At 38.5% G+C, this 22664-nt stretch overlaps 1 long non-coding RNA gene across 3 annotated transcripts in view; it reads right to left on the reverse strand.

Annotated features, from left to right (window-relative positions):
• The window catches only part of LOC132369110 (uncharacterized), a 195193-nt gene extending 172548 nt beyond the window's left edge, over positions 1-22645 (reverse strand). For all 3 annotated transcript variants that reach the window (XR_009504260.1, XR_009504258.1, XR_009504259.1), the window contains exons 1-2: positions 22537-22645; positions 21146-21238 (exon numbers count right to left, since the gene is read on the reverse strand). This is a non-coding gene — a long non-coding RNA (uncharacterized LOC132369110). The remainder of the gene's footprint in view (positions 1-21145; positions 21239-22536) is intronic.
• Positions 22646-22664: the final 19 nt, after the last annotated feature.

A 22664-nucleotide genomic window follows, 5' to 3' on the forward strand; every position in this document is an offset into this window, starting at 1 on the left:
ATAGTCAGTAAACTCAAAAGGTACTTAGATATTAAAAACATGACATAGAAATGAGAAATTCAATATAAGGGCTAAAAGATAAAGTTAAGGCAATCTCCCAAGAAGTAGAGTAAAAGACTAGCATATGGATAGTAGGAGAGAAAAGATGAAAATTAGAGGAGCTGTATAGGAGGTCCAATATCTAATAATAGGATTACTAAAAGAAAAGAACAGAGGATAGTAAATCATAACAAAAAAATTAATGAAAATATCCTACAATCTCAGTTTCCAGAGTGAAGGGCCCACCAACTGCCCAGAACAATGGGTAAAAATAGATGCCCACCTGAGAATCTTATGATAAACTTTCATTGACATAAGCTAGCACCTATAATAGTGCCTGGCACATAGTAGGAACACAATAAATTTGTATTGAAGAATAAACAAAAAATCCAGAACAAGAGAGACAAGGAATTCTGACAACTGAATATTAGATATAATGAAAATCACAGTATGACTGTCTTAGTCTGTTCAGGCTGCTGTAACAAAACACCACAGACTGGGTGGCTTGTACATAACAGAAATTTATTTCTTACTGTTCTGGAGGCTGGAAAGTCCAAGGTGAAGGCACTGGAAGGTGTGGTGTCTGGTGAGCGCCCACTTTCTGGTTCATAGATGACGCCTTCTTGCTATAACCTCACATGGCAGAAGGGGCAAGGGATCTCTCTGGGGTCTCTTTTATAAGGGCACTACTTCCAGTCCTGAGGGCTCTACCCTCAAGACCTAATCACTTCCTAAAGGCCCCACTTCCAAATATCATCACCTTGGGAATTAAGTTTCAACATATGAATTTTGGAGAGGCACAATCATTCAGTCCACAGCAGACTACATAGAGAGAACAGGCAGAGGGGAAGAGAGCTCATGATGGGAGTGGGGAATGAGGGAGACAGAGGGCTAAATCCTCATCTTCTAGAGTGGAATGACAACAGAGAATGTCTAAAATGTAAAACCCACAAAGAATTAAAACAAGTTGTTTAGCAATATGGAGGTAAATACCTTAAGAATCAGCTGTTTAGGTAGGGAATGAAAATAATTACCTCTAGATTGTGAGAAATGGGATAGGGAGGTAGGGACTAGAGACTGTTGTTTTCAAACAAACCTTGAAGAACTCTGATTCTTTAAATTATGTGTATGTGTTGGGACTTCCCTGGTGGTCCAGTGGTTAAGACTCCGCGCTCTCAATGCACGGGGCCCGGGTTTGATCCCTGGTCAGGGAACTAGATCCCACCACCACAACTAAAGATCCTGCACACGACAACGAAGATGCCAAGTACTGCAACTAAGACCCGGAACAGCCAAATAAATAAACAAATATTTTAAAAAAAATTATATGTATGTGTAACTTTAGTAAAAATAAAATATAAATTAGACAAATCAGGCCCTGGAAGTGTACTGCTTGGGTACGTTCCAGTTCCTAACAATTATTAATAGCATGATGTTGGGTAAATTATTTAATTCCCTTGACCGTCAGTTTCTTCATGTGAAAAATGAAAATAGCGATGGTACCTATTCTGTACAGTAGTTGAGAGGATTAAATTAAGTAAAGCTTGTAAAGCTTAATCTAGCCCCATGCCTGGTCTACATTCTGGCATTTGGGGGCTTCCTTTTGCTTTGCTTCTTGCCAATCGTGCTTATTTTATCCGCTCAGTTTTTCCTTGGATTATCGTATTACCATCACATTTCAGATAAGATTGGCTTCCCAGATATTATACTCAGTTCATTTTGCTTAGAATTCTGAGTGCTCTCAAATACATTGAAAGATTATACCAATATCTCGCTAAGAGTCAAAAGCATGTATGGCATGATCCCATCCTCATGAATATGAGGAATTCTTCCAGCATATATCTGGAATGCATTCACCATGCATTTACTCATAATCTGCATTTTCTTCTTTATTCTTTTTTTTTTTTTCAGTACAATGGACACATGGTACTCTATAAAATCAGGGGGAAAATGGACTTATTTTAAAAACAACTCTTCTGTCATAAGTTTACAATTTCATGTGACTTTCTCATCTATTATGTGTGAATTTTACTAGTTTGACTCTGTAAGAGCTAAATTATTTCCAAGTTCCTAGTGGCACCTCCTTGTTTCTACCCACCAAAGCAATATTCACAGCCTGTCTGGGGCATAAATTAACTCCAATTTGCCAATATAAAATTGAGGCTCACTGGCTTGTCTGAAAACCACCACCAGAAAGGGGCAGGGTGAAGACTCAAGTTCAAGTTTTCTCATTCTAAGCTAAGTGTTCTTTCTACCATATGAACAGAGTGCCTATCAATAAGTGACTTAATCTCTCTGGTCTCAAATTCATGACATGAAGGTATGAAGTAGATGACCTGTAAGTTCCTACCAGCTCCAACATTCCATGAATTGCTGAGGTATATGACAAGAGTTAGCCTGTATCATTAACAATATTTATTTCTGCCATATAGGGATTGTGGATTCCACTAAGTGCCCAAAAGTCCATATGATTATGAAGTCTAGGTTACTTATGTGCAATTTTCACTCCCTGTCTTATTCATATATACCAAGGTACAAAGTAGCTTTGGGTTTTATTTTCACATTTGCAATCACTTGGGAATTTTATCAAGGCTGAGCAAGAGATTTGGAAACTCATAATGCATTTCCGAAGAAGCTGCAAGGGTTGTGAAATTCACAGGGCTCTAACCTTCCTGAGAGAATGGGAGCTGACTGGACAAGACAGATCATTTCCAGTAATGTTCCTGGGTAATTCTCTGGAAATAATGGAGAGGGCATGGTAATTGCAGCCCAGTTTTATGCTTTCAGTTAGGGCTTGTATGCAGTGGAACACCCACAGGATTTTTTTTCTCCCTCTGCCCCAGACATTCACTCAGCAAGCTACACTTGGAGCCAGGAGAGGCCATAAATAATACAGCCCAGCCCAGTTCGCTGTGGGAACTCAAAAGATTCAAAAACTAAGTTAATGCCAGCGACTGGATACAGATCAAAGAGACAGAGTGAGATTGCCTTTTGTTTAACTCTTGGCTTAACCCTGTAATTAGCTGCGTGACCCACTTTTTTAGGCATTCCACTCCACTTGCCCACCCCTCACAACAATTAGTCAGAGGTCTTCCTCAGTCTGAGTGGTTTTAGGCCTTGATAAATTATGTCTCTGTGAGAGATAGTCTTCAGTCTGTGCTTAAAGACCCACGATCAACTCTTAAGAAAATTATTTTGAAAAAGAAATTGCTATGAAATGAAACTGTTCTTAGAGCTGATTGGGACTAAAGGCATAGTCCCAAACACCCTTCATAAGTACCCATAAGCAACTTCTGAAGATGGTCTAATGCATTGATTAGAAGTTACTGATCCTTGAGCATGTCAATACTTAATGAACCATTAAGTAAAGTTAATTATTATAACAATGCAGAGTCAAAAAATCCATCCTGGCCTTTGCTTTTCCCACGCATTCATAAGGGAGTGGGGGTTAAAATTGGGGAGGGGCGATGGTGGTGATTATATTCCAGAGACTACTCCGAGGCAAACTGAACTTTTACTGTGTATCAGTGCCTCCCTGTCAGTGGCAGTCTGTCTCCACCTAACAACGCATCCATAGAGCTCTCCCATTAAAATGTTGTCCTGTTAAGAATACGATAAAATCAGGCAAAATGATGTATAAAACCTGGTTCCGTTTACAGTGTTCCCTCTTGCAGGGGTATTTTCATTTTAGTAGCTCTTAGGACAAATGAGAGTCTGGGATCAGGGTTTACTTTGGGAGAGGGACCAGAAGGGGAAGGAATAAGCTTCTTGTACACCCTTGCTTAAATCTGCAATGGACTGAACGTGGAAACAAGAATGCATGTAAAGCTCTTAGCTTAGTGGTTGGCACATAGTGAATGCTCAATAAATGTTAGCTAGTATTTTTACTGTAATTTTATCATATGGATCCTATCACTTAGCTCCTATCACCTAGGGCATTGACTGAACATTCATTGATAAGGGGGTGATATAATCCACATTAAATAAACTGTTTGGGCCTTGCTCAGAGTCTGTTGGCTTCTGCTCTGGGCTGGTAACTAGAAAACAATGCCGTTAGCTTTCTTGACCCTTGCTAATGGGATCCTGTGAAATAGCCAGGGGGTTACAATTTTGCAAACTCTGACAGGAAAACTTTTCAAAGTTTTGGACACATACAAGCTTCCCCAGAAGGGCCACAAACCTAGAGACTTTGCTGAGATGTCAGCTTGAACTGAAAGGTTTCTGAGACCAGTAAGTCAGTTGCTGTGCTGATGAACAAGGCCAGAAAACTGCCTGGCATGTGTGTCTCAACTTCCTGGTGTTGTTCTCAACTTGTTTCATAGGCAGTCAATGGTGTTATTATTTTGTGTGTGTGTGTCTCCCAGTTGCTAGTTCTGGCAATACAAGTGAAGCTCTAAGAAAATGATTGTTCTTAGCCAGGCAACAGAGTTTTGGTGTAAGTTAATATGTGGAATATATAATTTGGAAGTAGTTTCAGTCTATGACATGAATGAGTCTTTTATATCAAACAAACAAGAGATTAAAGTGTTTTAGTGAGCATTCCCGGTGCAAAAATTGTTCATCAAGTGAAAATGAAATTTTGGTGAAAGATGAAAAGGCAGAAATTTATTCAATAGATATCTTCCCACACGTGAGAAATGACATATGTCTCGGCTTACACACTGCAGCATTGTTTGTAATATCAAATGACTGGAAATAACTCAAATGTCCATCAATAGGGGATTAATCAAATAAATTACAGTACATCCATCAATGGAATATTATGAAGACCTATAAAAGAATGAGCAAGATATGTATCACATAAAAAGATCACCAAGATATATTATAAAGGAAAAAAAGCAATGGGCAGAATATTGTAAAAAAGAGGTGGAGGGAAACAATATATATACATATTTACTTATAAAGGCACAGGTTATCTCTGGAATGATGCAGAAGAAAATGGAAACGTTGGTGGTAGAGGGGAATGGGAAACTGGGTGACTGGGGAACAGAGATAGGAAAGAGGTCTCACTAGAGACAATTTACCTTGAAAATTTTTAATCGTGTGAACATGTGATTTTCTCAAAAATAAACTAGATTAATTTTTTATTTAAAAAGGAATTAAAGAAAAGGCAGTAATTTGTAGGGTGTGATTCTGTGCATAGGAAATGACATGTCTATCAATGGAATAGGAAGAAAGCCAAAAAACTATTAATATATGAAATTTTTCTGTTTTTCTCAATTTTGCAAATTTCAAAAGTTTCTAGAAATACCCTTTAGAAATGTCAAGCAATGACATTGTATGATGAAAATTTTTGGTCATTTATGATCAGTTAAATCTGTGTGTCAAATGGGAGAATAATAATGACAACTGTACTGTTTAATTAGGATTGTATATTTTTATGCTATGTCTTAAAAGACCCTTCATCACAAAATCATGTTTATTGTAGTGAATATGGTGATTGTTCTGTCAACATACACTTGACTCCACCTTTAAGATTAGCTGTCATATTGGGTGGCCAGTGGTGGCCAAGATTAGTTTAAACCCATCACCATAACCCCATCTCCTTTACCAATGTTTAATTGGTTCAGGGATGGGCAGCCTAAACCAAACTTGAAAAGTTTTTCTGTATGTATTAGTTTTCTATTTCTAGTCTACTAATTTATCGTTAGGTTATGTTTTTATAGCAACTATATTATTTAATGTTTTTCTTCATACATGTTTTCAGTGATCATGGTACCCAGAGAATGGTCTCTGTAATGGAATTCCTTGATGGACAATAGGTCAGGGCAAGTGGAATTGACTCATTTTATAAAATACTTCCTCCAGGATGGGGCAGAGTCAGCAGATCCCCCAGCACCTGCCCAGCAGTACAGCTCTCCAAGTGTCTGCCCAACACTGAACCTCTCTCCCTGGGACAGCACTGCATATTGATTGACAAAGGTTCTATTCCAGAGGTTGGCACAGTTTTTCTGAAAAAGATCAGATAGTAAATATTTTGGGCTCTGCAGGCCGTGTGGCCTCTGTCACAACTGCTCAACACTGCCCTTGCTTGGAAGCAGCCATTGGCAATGGTGTGGCACCATTCCAGCACCTTTTCATTTACCAAAACAAGTTTGAGGTCATAGCTTGTTGACCCCTGTTCTATTCTTTTTTTTTTTTTTTCAAATATCTCCAAGCAGAAAATTCCATTTGGGGGATGATATCCAGGATAGGTTACATTTAATTAGAGTTATTTATATGTTGTGATGTGATAACCTGGCCTCCTATATTGGGTGGTAGAGACACAAACTCTGGAGTCAGAGAAACTAGGTTGGAATTTCAGTTCTGCTCTGCACTGTGTGGCCCGGAGCCTCTCTCTCCTACCTTTACTTTCCCATCTATGGACTGTGGATCAGAGTCCTATTTTAGAGGGAGTGTTGTAATGATTAAATGAAAGTGTATGTTAACTGCCTGACACAAAGAAAATAATCAAAAAATATTAGTTTCCCTTCCACCCCCACAAAAACACATGCAAACTGGGCAATACCCCATCTCATTCACATATATTTGCAAACCCTCTCTTAGATGGCTAATGGTGGAAATTAAAAATCAATTCTAATTACCTTTAGTTTCAGACGATGCTATTTTTAAAAAATCTGTCCTTAGTTTCTAGGAATCCATTTTGTTTGGCTCTTGCAACCTCTTGCATGTTAACAGCCAATCATGACATGTCATCAAAGCATTCAAGCAAAGGCCTTAATTCTGATAACTCCCTAGGGAAGTAAAGGAAAGCTATAAAATATACTACCAGATTTTAAAGGGCCACTACTCAAAAGAGATCTTGTGAAAAGACTAACAATTTAGATTTTATTTGATGTTTCCTATGACCATGACTAGGCTTTTTAGAACTGGTTTTATTATAAAATTTCTTAAGGAATTCAAGTGCCATAAGCAGTGGACTGTAAAAACAATACTTCTTGAAATTATTCCCCTCTGATAAGTTTGATTTGAAAAATATACATGCATATATGAGGCAGTAGTAATAGGAAGTACTTTCATAGCAGGAGAGCGATTCTGTGTGTTTATTTACTTGTATAAACATACTCAGAAACCACAACATTGAGTATATTTATCACATGCTTTTTTAGTTGGGGAATATTTAAGTCCTCCCATAATTAAAAAATAAAAGTTAAAAAAATTTGCTTCCTCACTAGGGAAATGATTAGAATCAATGCTAACATGGCGGGACTTCCCTGGTGGCACAGTGGTTAAGAATCCGCCTGCCAATGCAGGGAACACGGGTTCGAGCCCTGGTCCGGGAAGATCCCACATGCCACGGAGCAACTAAGCCCGTGCGCCACAACTACTGAGCCTGCGCTCTAGAGCTCGTGAGCCACAACTACTGAGCCCGCGTGCCGCAACTACTGAAGCCTGTGCGCCTAGAGCCCATGCTCTGCAACAAGAGAAGCCACCGCAGTGAGAACCCTCACACCGCAATGAAGAGTAGCCCCTGCTTGCCGCAACTAGAGAGAAGCCCATGCACAGCAACAAAGACCCAACACAGCCATAAATAAATAAATAAATAAATAAATAAATAAAACGCTCCCAATCTTTAAAAAAAAAAAAATGCTAACATGGCTATTTAACATCTATAAAGCAACAACATCATCAAAGAAATAATGTAGCGCAAAAGCAATATAATTTTGGAAAATAATAAGCATCCCAATAGATAAGGGATATTATTGTTTCAAGCATGAGAATTGAGAATAGGGTGTCTTGGTCAGGAGCTTTGTCCTTGACTTCTGGAATCAGAATTCTTCAATACGTGACTCAATGCATTTGTTTCTTGGTTCATTCATTCATTCATTCACCAAATAAGCATTTATTTAAAAATTACCATTTGTGAAGTACTATGCTAGGTACTAGGAACATAATTCATTTCAGAGACAGATGCATAAGGAGTTGATTACAATATGTTTTATAAGTGTTACTACAGAAACATAGACCAGTAGCTAAGAGAGCAGTGCAGAGGGAAGAATTCATTTAAAAGACGGTAGACAAGAGTGTGGGGAGAGAAACGGTCAGAGACACTTCATAGAGAATGCAAACAGCATCCAGCAGAGGTATTTTTTTGAGGATGAAAAAACCAGAAATTCTAGACAGAGTGAAGTACATGATCAAAATGTAAAAAGCATAAAAATCCACTTAGCCTCTGAGTACAGTTGTGAGTAGTTTGATACGACTGGAACGTGGCTTCATGTGGTGAGGGGGAGGGGTGGGGCGGTTCATGCTATGTTACAAATCTGGGTCCTTCAACCAGTTGGCCAGTGATCCCTTGGTCACCGTACTAATTTCCTCTCTAAAGTCTATGCTTTGAATGGCTGAAAACCCAGGTATTAGTGAGGAGGTTTCAGGTTACGCGGAGCACAGTCATGCCTCTGATCTTGGGTGATAGGAATTTACTATACCATACAAGAGGAAATTAGGAGGCAAGTATGGGAAGTCAATTTAATGGAGCAATCAGGCCTCATGAAGAGCACTGTTTATTGGTCTCTGGGATCATCTAGTAATTCTCATGTCCCAAAAGGAATACCGGGGTGGTCATCACATAGAAGGATGTTTGTTCTTCCTGCACAAGATGTCCTTCTATTCATTTGATTCGGCTTCTTTGTTCTCTGCTTCTTCCTCCTGCTGTTGTTTCTGCCCTCTGGCTACTTCTCAGTTTATTTATCTCATGGATTCTATTTATTCATTGCTTCCACTAACCCATGGAGTCTGCTTAGTCTCTGTTTAGTTTCCTGGCTCATATTCTGCTCTGCTTCATGCATATCTCTCTGTGTGCTTTTATGTAGAAAAGAGTTAACAACAGGTCCAAGACTGCTATTCTTAGAAAGATCTGCTTGCAAGGTTAGCCCTTGACTGCGATCTGAGAATTTAGGTTTCAGTAGGGTTCTGACCATTTGCTAAATGATAAGCATGGCTCACTGTGCCTAAACTGTTTGTACAAACAACATGGTTTATGCTAAAAACCTGCTTTCCTTCTGACAGTCGGGAATTTGATATGTGCTAGGAAGAGGGTACCTATGTGACCAATTCTCAATAAAAACCTTGGGCACTGAGTCTATAATGAGCTCCCTAGTAGAGAGCATTTCATACCTGTTGTCACAGTCTGTTGCTGGAGGGATTAAGCACCTCCTGTGTGAGTCTACTGGAAGAGGACTCTTGGAAGCTTCCTTCCTCCAGACTTTGCCCTATACACCTTTTCCCTTTGCTGATTTTGCTCTGTATCCTGTTGATGCCATAGCCTTAAGCATGACTATAAGCTGAGACCTGTGAGTCCTCCTAGCAAATCGCTGAACCTGGGGTGATCTTGAGGAAACTTGACACATCTTTGCTTTTAGACTCCTGAAGAAAGAGTATCTTACTGATAATCCACTACTTGGTCCTTATTATGGTCTGGCCTCTGGCTATCTCTTCATCCTCATCTCCTACCACTCCCCCACTCCTTGTTCTAGTTATGCCTTGCTGTTCCTCAAACATTCCAAGCATGCTCCTGCTTCAAGGCCTTTGTACTTACTGTTCCCTCTGCCTGTGCCTTTTCTTCCAGATATCTGCATGGCTGTCTTCATTCATGTCCTACCTCCCTAAAATAGCTATCCTCTCCCACTCACATTTCTTAACTGTCTACCCCTTCATCTAGATGAATTGTTCATATCAGTTATCAGTTTTTTACTTTATACTGTTTATTGCCTATCTTTCCAAACTAGAGTATAACTAAATGAAGGCAGTGACTTTGTCTGTTTTGTTCTCTGCTCTATTTTTAGTAGCTAGAAAGGTGCTTGGCACATAGAAAAGACTCAATAAATAAATATGTTTGCAGAAGGAATGAATTAATAATGCATATCTGTTGGGCATATTTCTCATACCAGGCCACATTATACACCCATGGGCAGCATACTGATGTCTGGCTTTAGGCTGAGCACTGTGGCAGAGACTGCTGATTATCCATCAATATCTACTCTTTCCTTCTTCTGTAGTAATAGAACCCCTAATTTTTGGCTGGGCACAGAGTTATCAGAAATAAAGAGTACAGTTCCCAATCCCTTGTGCTGATAGGTATAGCTTTATAACTAAGTGCAGGCCAATGGGATATAAGTGGAAGTCAGATGTACAACATCTAGGAAGTATCATTATAAGAGTGGATTTTATTTTCCCTCCCTTTTTTCCTTCCTGCTGGGTGAAATAGACTGTAATATTTGGAGTTTTGGCAGCCATCTTGGATCATGAGGCAACCTTGGTGATGGAAGGTACAGTCAATGGAGCAAAACAAGAAAGAAGAGGCCAGAGAATGTGGAGGCCAATACCAATTCTGAAGAACCTACCTCTTGACTTTGACAAGAATCAGAAATAAACTTCTGCTTTAAGTCCAGCCATGTGGGGTTTTCTCTCACTTGAAGTTGGCTCTAATCCTAATACAAGCACTAATCTCCAGTCTGACTTCTTGAAGCCAGGTGGAGAGTTACAAAGTACAAAGCATGATACCATATGAATTATTCACTTTTTTAAAAGGAAGTTGTGGGCATGATAGGAAGGCCAACACGCAGAATGTCATCCTGTAGGAAATGTCAGCTGTGGAAAAGCATTATGGTAATGCCCCCCAGTGAATCACACCTTCCTGTGTCCACATACTTTTTTGCAATGTGATGTTGCTATTCCTTCCATGAAGAGGCAGAGCCTATCTCTCCACCCCCCTGAATCTGGGTTGGCCTTGTGGCTGACTTGGACCAACAGAATGTGATAGAAGTAACATAATGCCCGTTCCAGAGTCTAATCTGCAAAAGACTTTGCAGCTTCCACTTTTGCCACCTGGAATCCTGAGATCACCAAGCTCTGAAGCCCAGTGTAGCTTACCAGAGGATGTGAAACCTTGTGGAGGGCAACAGAAGCACCCCAGTGCAGAGCCAGCACCAGCTGGCAGACATGTGAATGAGGCCACATGAGTGACTGCAGGCAAGGCAATCAGAAGTCACACCCAGATGGCCAGCCTACAGAATTGTGAAAATGAAATAATTGCTGTTTTAATTCACTAAATTTTGACGAGGTTTGTTATGCAGCAATAAGTACATGAAAATCTAAGTGAATATCTGTTTCTTGCTGCAGAAAGAGCCTATGACAAAGGCAAATATAAGTGAAAAGCACTTAATTAAGTTTGGTAACTTTTTAATTTTTTTTGGCCACGCTTCATGGCTTGCGGGATCTTAGTTCCCCAACCAGGGATCAAACCCTGGCCCCGGCAGTGAAAGTGCCGAGTCCTAACCACTGGACCACCAGGGAATTCCCAAGTTTGATAACTTATAAAGAGAAATATGAATGTTAGATGAGAAATTGGTAGAACTGGGTATGATTCTCTTTTCATTAACTAGTTTTATGACCTAGAAAAAGCTGCTTAACCTCTTGGTGGCTCATTTTTCTCAGGTGTAATATGAAGCCCACCCCATGCTCACTCACTCATTCATTCAGAAACACTGATTACCCCTAACTGTTGGGAGATATTGTCATGAGAAGTGAAGTGATAGGAGACTTTGACTTGCTACTTACACATTTCTGTATGATTTGATTAAAAAAATACTATATTACTTTTATAATCAACAAAGATCATAAAGGTGTTATGGGCTGAATTTTGCCCCCAAAATTGATATGCTGAAGCCCTAATTCCCAGTAACTCAGAATGTGACTGTTTTTGAAAATAGGGCCTTTAAAGAGACAAGTTAAAATGTGGTTGTTAGGGTCCTAATCCAATCTGACTGGTACAAAGCATGATATTAACCCAATCTGACCACCAGTGTCCTTATAAGAGGAAATTTGGATGTACAGACACCAGGGATCCATGTGCACAGAGGAAAGACCATGTGAGGACACAGTGAGAAGGTAGCCATCTGGAAGCCAAGGAGAAAGGCCTCAGAAGAAACAAATCCTGCTGACATTTTGATCTTGGGTTTATAGACTCTATAACTGTGAGAGAATAAATTTCTGCTGTTTAAACCACCCAGTCTGTAGTATTTTGTTAGGGCAGCCCTAGCAAATTAATACAGATGTTTTCATCTTGAAAAAGAACTAGTACCTTCAATGAGCAGATGGTCCTTATTCTTGAGATGATCATGTTCAAGTTGGAGGAGAGAGACAGTAACTTTTGATACAATGCAATGTGATAAATGCTGCAGTAGAACCATGTAAAGAATACTATGGGAGTCCAGAGGAGGGGGACCTTACTGGTGATGGAGAGGGAGATGATGGCGGGTCCAGTGGGGAGAGTTTAAGAAACCTATTCTGGGGGTGAGATGCCACCTTCAATGTTGAAGGAGTAGGGACTCTACTCCTAACTACTAGCCTTTCTGCTGGCCCTCTGTGCTTGGTCTCAGCAATATGGTGCATTAGTCTCAGATAAGGATTTCAAGAATCAGTAAAATTTCAACAAACACACACACAAAAGTTGGGGAATGGGTATACTGATAGTAGTTTTGCCAATGTTCTATTTTACTTCTTTTTTTTTTTTTAAAGGACATTTAAAATGCTATGCATAGAAAATAGAAACAAAAAAAGACAAAAAAAATGCTCTGCATATCATTAAAGATATTTTAACATTATCTCATAATAAAGGACAGTCTCTTACGTTGAATACATTTAGCTTTAAGTTTCTTCCATGGTCCTTCGTTTTTGCACTGCATGTGCATTAGCAGTAGTAGACCAGCATTTGATGGCAACTAGAGTTTCAAGACAACTTTTATTACTCAGGTTATGAAAACAATAATTTCTTTATATGGCAGAAACTAGTTTTTCTCCAAAATCCATACTTCCCTTCTTCCATAGAAATAGAAGTTACACCAGGTACATGGCTACTCAGCTAAAGACTACAGCTTCATCCTCTTTTCACAGTTAGATGTGATTATGTGGCTAAGTTTTGGCTGATGGGATGTAAGTAGAAGTAATGGGTAAATTGAAGTTATATGTAATTTCTGGATCATCTCTACCTTAAAAGATAAGTGACTTGCCTTGAAGTTCCTCTCTTTTCCCTTTCCTCAGGCTGGAACACTGAATGTCCCCACAACCTAACTTTGACCATGAAGCAATAAATGAAAGGAATATGGGTCCTTGAATGACTCTGTGGAGTAGAGACTCCCTGCCAAGCTGGACTGTTCACCTTACTGTAACATGAGAAAACATGTTATTTAAGCCTCTGCGTATAGATGTATACTTTTTGGTGTCTCTTTTCGGGGACAGCTTAGTCTTTACCCTAATAAGCAAGTCCTGCTTTCTCTTGCTTTTATAGTGATATTTGCCTTCCAATTTCCCCTTCAGAAGTCCCATGCTACTCCTATATATCCCATCCACATGAGATGCAGAAACTACTAGATTACCAGAGACAGACATTTACATAATAGTTTCCTACTGAAGTGTGGAATTCCCCCAAAGGAGAAGGCCAGTTACCTTCTCACCACTTTTGCATAGTTTCTCACACACATCTCCACCTTGTTCCTTTGATCTAGTTAGACTGCAGTTAAGGGAACCTCTCCCTCAGTAGTTCAACTGCTCAGCCAATGGACACAGCCCATCTTCAGGACTTTCCATCCTGCCTCTATCACTTCCCTTTTTACCTTCTGAGCACTGTTTCTTTTACCTTCCAGAGAACCAGATAATACACATTCCCTTTCAAATCACAGACACTTTCAACAAATAGTCATTGAACTGGCACTCTATAAGGTATAAAATGATGAAATAGGGAAAGTATCTGACTTTCCAGTCTACTTGGAAAAAATAGACAAATAAATAGGCAATTATAAATTAAAATGCAAAGTTCTAAATTGGAATAAGTATAGTGTGTCATGGAAAGACTCAGAAGAGTCACCTAAACCAGTGTTTATACAGGAGGGAGTGTGGTCAACAGCGTAGAGTGAAATAAAGGCGTGGAAAAGGTCAAGTAAATGTGTACATTGGCTGCATAAAACTCTACCCTGTTAATTAGTAATAAGACATCATTCTAAAACTTCAAATAATTTAGAGTATATAAAATAAAAAGTGAAAGTTCTTCCTACCACACACATTAATCTTAATCCCCATAGTGATTTGTTAATTTTTGGTTCATGTTCTTCCAGATGTATAGATACGAAAATAGATATATGAATATATATCCATGTAGGGTTTTATTTTTCAAAAAATCGAATCAGGGGCTTCCCTGGTGGCGCAGTGGTTGAGAATCTGCCTGCCAATGCAGGGGACATGGGTTCGAGCCCTGGTCTGAGAGGATCCCACATGCCACGGAGCAACTGGGCCCATGGGCCACAACTACTGAGCCTGCGCGTCTGGAGCCTGTGCCCCGCAACAAGAGAGGCTGCAATAGTGAAAGGCCCGCGCACCGCGATGAAGAGTGGCCCCCGCACAGTGATGAAGGGTGGCCCCCGCTTGCCGCAACTAGAGAAGGCCCTCGCACAAAACGAAGACCCAACACAGCCAAAAATAAATAAATAAATAAATAAATAAATAAATAAATAATCCAATCATAGTATACATGTTATGCAGTGTCCTTTTTTCCACATGGACTTATTTCCTTATCATGCATATATATTTACCTACCTTAAAAATAGTTTATAGACTTGCCTACAAAGGATACACTACCATTTAATATATCTCTTCCTTTTTGACATTTAGGTTGTTTTCCATTTTTTTCCTTCTAATAGTAGTGTTTCAAGGAACATTCTATCTATTGGACTTAGGGATAAATATTAAGAGAAAAGGATTACAATATCAAGATTCTATACATGCCCAAGATATGATATGTATATGAGAAAAAAAATTAGACATTTTTGGATACGTAAAGTACCAGAAAGTTACCTTCTGCTTTTCTTTCTGGGGAATTTACTTGAGGACTCACTCTAGCAAAATCAAAATCAAAGCAAAACTATATCTCAGGGGGATTTAAGATGTATAAAAACATGAATGAGTAGTTAATCCAGCAAAATTTAAAAGACCAGTATAGAAGATCACAGTGTGGGTCCTGAATGGGGAACTTGGATATTACAAAGAAATTTATATTTCCCAAACTAATGTTTAGGCTTCTTTCGATTCCATACAAACCCTGAGAGGGGCCAATTTTTGAATCATGACAAAATTTTCTAGAAAAATAAGAGATTCAGCACCACCAAACCAGCTCTACAACAAATGCTAAAGGAACTTCTCTAAGTGGGAAACACAAGAGAAGAAAAGGACCTACAAAAACAAACCCAAAACAATTCAGAAAGTGGTCATAGGAACATACATATCGATAATTACCTTAAACGTGAATGGATTAAATGCTCCAAACAAAAGACACAGGCTTGCTGAATGGATACAAAAACAAGACCCATATATATGCTGTCTACAAGAGACCCACTTCAGACCTAGGGACACATACAGACTGAAAGTGAGGGGATGGAAAAAGATATTCCATGCAAATGGAAATCAAAAGAAAGCTGCAGTAGCAATACTCATTTCAGATAAAATAGACTTTAAAATAAAGAATGTTACAAGAGACAGGGAAGGACACTACATAATGATCAGGGGATCAATCCAAGAAGAAGATATAACAATTATAAATATATATGCACGCAACACAGGAGCACCTCAATACATAAGGCAACTGCTAACAGCTATAAAAGAGGAAATCGACAGTAACACAATAATAGTGGGGGACTTTAACACCTCACTTACACCAATGGACAGATCATCCAAAATGAAAATAAATAAGGAAACACAAGTTTTAAATGACACAACAGACCAGATAGATTTAATTGATATTTACAGGACATTCCATACAAAAACAGCAGATTACAATTTCTTCTCAAGTGCGCACATAACATTCTCCAGGATAGATCACATCCTGGGTCACAAATCAAGCCTCAGTAAATTTAACAAAATTGAAATCATATCAAGCATCTATTCTGACCACAAGGATATGAGATTAGAAATGAATTACAGGGAAAAAATGTAAAAAACACAAACACATGGAGGTTAAACAATACATTACTAAATAACCAAGAAATCACTGAAGAAATCAAAGAGGAAACAAAAAATACCTAGAGACAAATGACAATGAAAACACGAGGACCCAAAACCTATGGGATGCAGCAAAAGCAGTTCTAAGAGGAAAGTTTATAGCTATACAAGCCTACCTCAAGAAACAAGAAAAATCTCAATCTAACCTTACACCTAAAGGAACTAGAGACAGAAGAACAAACAAAACCCAAAGTTAGCAGAAGGAAAGAAATCATAAAGATCAGAGCAGAAATAAATGAAACAGAAACAAAGAAAACAATAGCAAAGATCATTAAAACTAAAAGCTGGTTCTTTGAGAAGATAAACAAAATTGATAAACCATTAGCCAGACTCATCAAGAAAAAGAGGGAGAGGACTCAAATCAATAAAATTAGAAATGAAAAAGGAGAAGTTACAACAGACACCACAGAAATACAAAGCATCCTAAGAGACTACTACAAGCAACTCTGTGCCAATAAAATGGACAACCTGGAAGAAATGGACAAATTCTTAGAAAGGTATAACTTTCCAAGACTCAACCAGGAAGAAACAGAAAATATGAACAGACCAATCACAAGTAATGAAATTGAAACTGTGATTAAAAATCTTCCAACAAACAAAAGTCCAGGACCAGATGGCTTCACAGGTGAATTCTATCAAACATTTAGAGGAGAGCTAACACCCACCCTTCTCAAACTCTTCCAAAAAATTGTGGAGGAAGGAACACTCCCAAACTCATTCTATGAGGTCACCATCACCCTGATACCAAAACCAGACAAAGATACTACAAAACAAGAAAATTACAGACCAATATCACTGATGAATATAGATGCAAAAAACCTCAACAAAATACTAGCAAACAGAATCCAACAACACATTAAAAGGATCATACACCATGATCAAGTGGGATTTATCCCAGGGATACAAGGATTCTTCAATATACGCAAATCAATCAATGTGATACACCATATTAACAAATTGAAGAAGAAAAACCATATGATCATCTCAATAGATGCAGAAAAACCTGTTGACAAAATTCAACACCCATTTATGATAAAAACTCTACAGAAAGTGGGCACAGAGGGAACCTACCTCAACATAATAAAGGCCATATACGACAAACCAACAGCAAACATCATTCTCAATGGTGAAAAACTGAAAGCATTTCCTCTAAGATCAGGAACAAGACAAGGATGTCCACTCTCGCCACTATTATTCAACATACTTTTGGAAGTCCTAGCCACAGCAATCAGAGAAGAAAAAGAAATAAAAGGAATCCAAATCAGAAAAGAAGAAGTAAAACTGTCACTGTTTGCAGATGACATGATACTATATACAGAGAATCCTAAAGATGCCACCAGAAAACTACTAGAGCTAATCAATGAATTTGGTAAAGTTGCAGGATACAAAATTAATGCACAGAAATCTCTTGCATTCCTGTACGCTAATGATGAAAAATCTGAAAGAGAAATTAAGGAAACACTCCCATTTACCACTGCAACAAAAAGAATAAAATACCTAGGAATAAACCTACCTAGGGACACAAAAGACCTGTATGCAGAAAACTATAAGACACTGATGAAAGAAATTAAAGATGATACCAACAGATGGAGAGATATACCATGTTCTTGGATTGGAAGAATCAATATTGTGAAAATGACTATACTACCCAAAGCAATCTACCGATTCAATGAAATCCCAATGAAATCCCAATGGCATTTTTTACGGAACTAGAGCAAAAAATCTTAAAATTTGTATGGAGACACAAAAAACCCCGAATAGCCAAAGCAGTCTTGAGGAAAAAAAATGGAGCTGGAGGAATCAGACTCCCTGACTTCAGACTATACTACAAAGCTATAGTAATCAAGATAATATGGTACTGGCACAAAAACAGAAACATAGATCAATGGAACAAGATAGAAAGCCCAGAGATAAACCCACGCACCTATGGTCAACTAATCTACGACAAAGGAGGCAAGGATATACAATGGAGAAAAGACAGACTCTTCAATAAGTGGTGCTGGGAAAACTGGACAGCTACATGTAAAAGAATGAAATTAGAACACTCCCTAACACCATACACAAAAATAAACTCAAAATGGATTCGAGACCTAAATGTAAGACCGGACACTATAAAACTCTTAGAGGAAAACATGGGAAGAACACTCTTTGACATAAATCACAGCAAGATCTTTTTGGATCCACCTCCTAGAGTAATGGAAATAAAAACAAAAATAAACAAATGGGACCTAATGAAACTTCAAAGCTTTTGCTCAGCAAAGGAAATCATAAACACGATGAAAAGAGAACCCTCAGAATGGGAGAAAAATATTTGTAAACGAATCAACGGACAAAGGATTAATCTCCAAAATATATAAACAGCTCATGCAGCTCAATATTAAAAAAACAACCCAATCCAAAAATGGGCCAAAGACCTAAACAGACATTTCTCCAAAGAAGACATACAGATGGCGAAGAAGCACATGAAATGCTGCTCAACATCACTAATTACTAGAGAAATGCAAATCAAAACTACAATGAGGTATCACCTCACACCAGTTAGAATGGGCATCATCAGAAAATCTACAAACAACAGATGCTGCAGAGGGTGTGGAGAAAAGGGAACCCTCTTGCACTGTTGGTGGGAATGTAAATTGATACAGCCACTATGGAGAACAGTATGGAGGTTCCTTAAAAAACTAAAATAGAATTACCATACGATCGAGCAATTCCACTACTGGGCATATACCCAGAGAAAACCATAATTCAAAAAGACACATGCACCCCAGTGTTCATTGCAGCACTATTTACAATAGCCAGGTCATGGAAGCAACCTAAATGCCCATCGACAGACGAATGGATAAAGAAGATGTGGTACATATATACAATGGAATATTACCCAGCCATAAAAAGGAAAGAAATTGAGTCATTTGTTGAGACGTGGATGGATCTAGAGACTGTCATACAGAGTGAAGTAAGTCAGAAAGAGAAAAACAAATATCGTATATTAATGCATATATGTGGAACCTAGAAAAATGGTACAGATGAACTGGTTTGCAGGGCAGAAATTGAGACACAGATGTGGAGAACAAACGTATGGACACCAAGGGGGGAAAGTGGCGGCGGGGGGGTGGTGGTGTGATGAATTGGGCAATTGGGATTGACATGTATACACTGATGTGTATAAAATGGATAACTAATAAGAACCTGCAGTATAAAAAATAAAATAAAATAAAATTCAAAAATTAAAAAAAAAAAAAAGAAATGCACTTTTTAGGGAAAATAACCTGTTTTGGAAAAAAGGTCATTGTATGTAACAGACAGTTGGTTTTAAATTCCAGCTTCATAACTTAGTATATAAAATGAGAAAATCCACTTCACATGAATTATTAAGTAATATATAAATAAGCATAAAGTGCTTTTAAGGTAAAATGCCTAGCACATAGCAAATGCTCAATGTGTGTCAGCATTTACCATTCTAGGGATGATTTGTGTTTAAATATTACTAAACATTACTTATGAGGCTTTTGATTAAATGTTTTAAAGAAGATTAAGACCTTTTTTTTTTGACCTTGCCAATTATGCTACAAAGTGGATTATCTCTGTAATGTGAGAACACTGCAGTTCTTGGTAATTTTTTTTATTGTTAGTTTCACTGCACAATATGTCTAGTATCAAATAGTACTTGGCCAGGTATTTTATTGATGTTGTAATAGTTTAAAATAGACGGATAGTACAAAGAAAGTGAAAATGACCACTGGGGTCCCAGAAACCAGAACCTGGTAGTGAGCACGGGTAGTGAGTGTGTGGTGGGCAAACTCATGCACAAAATTCTAATGGATGCCCTTTGGTATTGTACTGGATCTGACCAAGCAATATCTTCTTTACACGGAGTAGTGGTGTTGAGGTTCTGGGTATAAACTTCTCATCATCTCAGAATAAGTCTATGTTTGGGCTATGAAAATGACAAAAGCCCACAAACAGTCTTAGAAGCAAGACCACGAAGTAATCCTGCAAAGACAGTAAAGAAGCAGCAATATAGTCATTACGATCTAACTGGCTGGGCATTGATAGATCTTTGTTTATTTCACTGAATGGTAATATTAGGAAAGATTATTTGGGTGGCAATAGTTGCTCTTCTAGACATCTCCTTTCGTTTTTTTTTTTTAATTAACCACCACCCTTGAGGAGTGATCAGGGGTAGTTTAAACCAACTGACCTGGGTTGAAGAGTTCGTAAACTGCCCACACCATCTTGTTTCTCAAGACTGCCTTTAGTTTTGGTGAATGAGAAAGCACTTGTTGCCATTTCCTTTCTGAGAACTGCTGAGTTAGGAGGAAAGGAAGTGAGAGATGTTCGACTGATTTCTGTCCTGTGGGGGAAGTGCAGGGCTGGGCAGGGCTGTGCCTCTGAGCACAGGCTTCTACTTTTGTGGGGCTGGTTTCCCAAGTGTATGGTTCCTCTTTCTAAATGTCTGTAAAATTGGTTTGAGCAGTCCTACCTAATCCCCTTTCTGGGAACAAATGACCCAGGGTTCAGGGAGTGGCTAACTTTCTTTGCCTAAACTCTGGGCCAGATTGGGAGTCTATGGGAGCCCTGACGTTGGATGTGGTTCTGCCATTAACTCACATGTTTCATCATTGTTTTACTGGATATTGAAATCATGCTTATAATATTATCTTACATCATTTTCCAGCATTACGTCAGTGTCTTTGGCACACTGGACCTTATTTGTCCACGAATTGAAAGCTTCTGCTTCCTTAAGAATGTCTTGACTCCCCTATTAATGTTGTGATTATCGTTGAAACTCATTTCTTGTGCTGTAATATATCTATGCTGTTTGTTTGCAGATGTTTGGGAAGTGGTGTGGTTGAGCTAAAAATATTCAGAAAGATTCAAGGAAAAAGTCTTCTGCCACACAAATTCTCTGATACTCTTCTCAATGTATCTGTTACCATCTCAAATAGTTAATTACATGATTCTCTAAAGCCCTATAGATATATGTTGCTGCTAATACTTTATTTATTTAGTCTGTTTTTGACTCATAATTCCACTACTGCAATTTAAGTCTAAAAATTACCTTTAGGCCGGAAGGCTCTGGGGTCAAGATTGCCTAGATTCAAAACTCAGTTTGGCCTTCTCTGGCTATGTGGTCTCAGGTGAATTTCATCATCTGTAAAATGGGGATAAAAATTAGCAATCACCACGTAGGTAGAAAAGATTAAGTAATCACAGCTTAAGCTACTATTGTCTCCTTTTCATTAATCATAGAAAATAGGCAAGGGGAAAATATTTATTGAGTATGTACTATTTGCTAGGCACTATTATGAGCCCATGCAATCCTCTGTGAGGTAGACATCCTTTTATTTTTGGATGATTAAATTATGACTAGAAAGCTTAATCAACTGTCCTAAAGGTCACACAGCTAGTAAATAGTTCACACCCAGGTTTGCTTCTAAAGCACATGTCCTTTTCACTACACAAGATAAAGAAAACTTTATTCATCTTTTCTCTCCCCAGGTTATAATGTTTCAGGGTCTCCCACTGTTGTCACACAGTTATTTTGTATGTATGAAAACAAATGCATGACTTGATAGCTCATGAAATGACATGGAGGAAACTTAAATACATATTACTAAGTGAAAGAAGTCAATATGAAAAGGCTACATACTGTATGATTTCAACTATATGACATACTGGAAAATGAAAACTGTAAAAATATCAGTAGTTGCCAGGGGTTAGGGGAGAGGGAAGGATGAGTAGGTGGCACACATAAGATTTTCAGGGCAGTGAAACTACTCTGTATGATACTATATTGGTGAATACATGTTATTATACATTTGTCCAAAACTATAAAATGTACAACACCAAGAACCAACCCTAAGGTAAATTATATGGACTTTGAGTGATGATGTGTTAATGTAGGTTCATCAGCTGCAACAAAGGTACCACTCTGGGGGGAATATTGATAATGGGGAGAGGTTATGCCTGTGTCGGGGTAGAGAGTATAAGGGAAATCTCGGTACCTTCTTCTCTAACATAAAACTACTCTAAAAAATAGTCTATTAAAAACCAAACAAGCATAAAGAAAAGCAACATGGGGAAGCGGTGTAATCTAGAGAAGGGTAAGGAAAAATAATAAATTTGCAAAGGAATTTAACTACTTGTCTATCTGCCTAGCATTATAGAGTGAAAAGCACCAAGACTAGGTTGGACAACTTGTGTTGACGCCCTGCTTGCTCACAAAGTTCCTGGGTGACCTTCAGCAAACTACCTCACCTTTCTGGACCTCAATTTTAAATATGCTTAAAATGAGGCGGTTAAGTTGATCTCTAACTTCCCTTCCGGCCCTAAAATTCCAGCCTTACAGCTAAGGACCCATCCCTACCTTTTTTTTTTCTTTCAACCCAGACCAGCCACCCTAGCCTGAACCTTGTTCTTACTCTACTGCATACTTTTTGGCGTACTCACTGGGTCCTAAAACACAGCAACCGTTCACCGTGACTGCGAAACTAAAGGGCGGGGGGGGGGGGGAAAGGACTGAACTCTGAGGGGGGAAAAAAAAAAATGCAAGAAACCCCAAAAGACTGACAGCAAGC

The sequence above is a fragment of the Balaenoptera ricei genome, chromosome 7 (genome assembly GCF_028023285.1).
Source record: "Balaenoptera ricei isolate mBalRic1 chromosome 7, mBalRic1.hap2, whole genome shotgun sequence".
In the NCBI taxonomy this organism is placed as follows: Eukaryota; Metazoa; Chordata; class Mammalia; order Artiodactyla; family Balaenopteridae; genus Balaenoptera; species Balaenoptera ricei.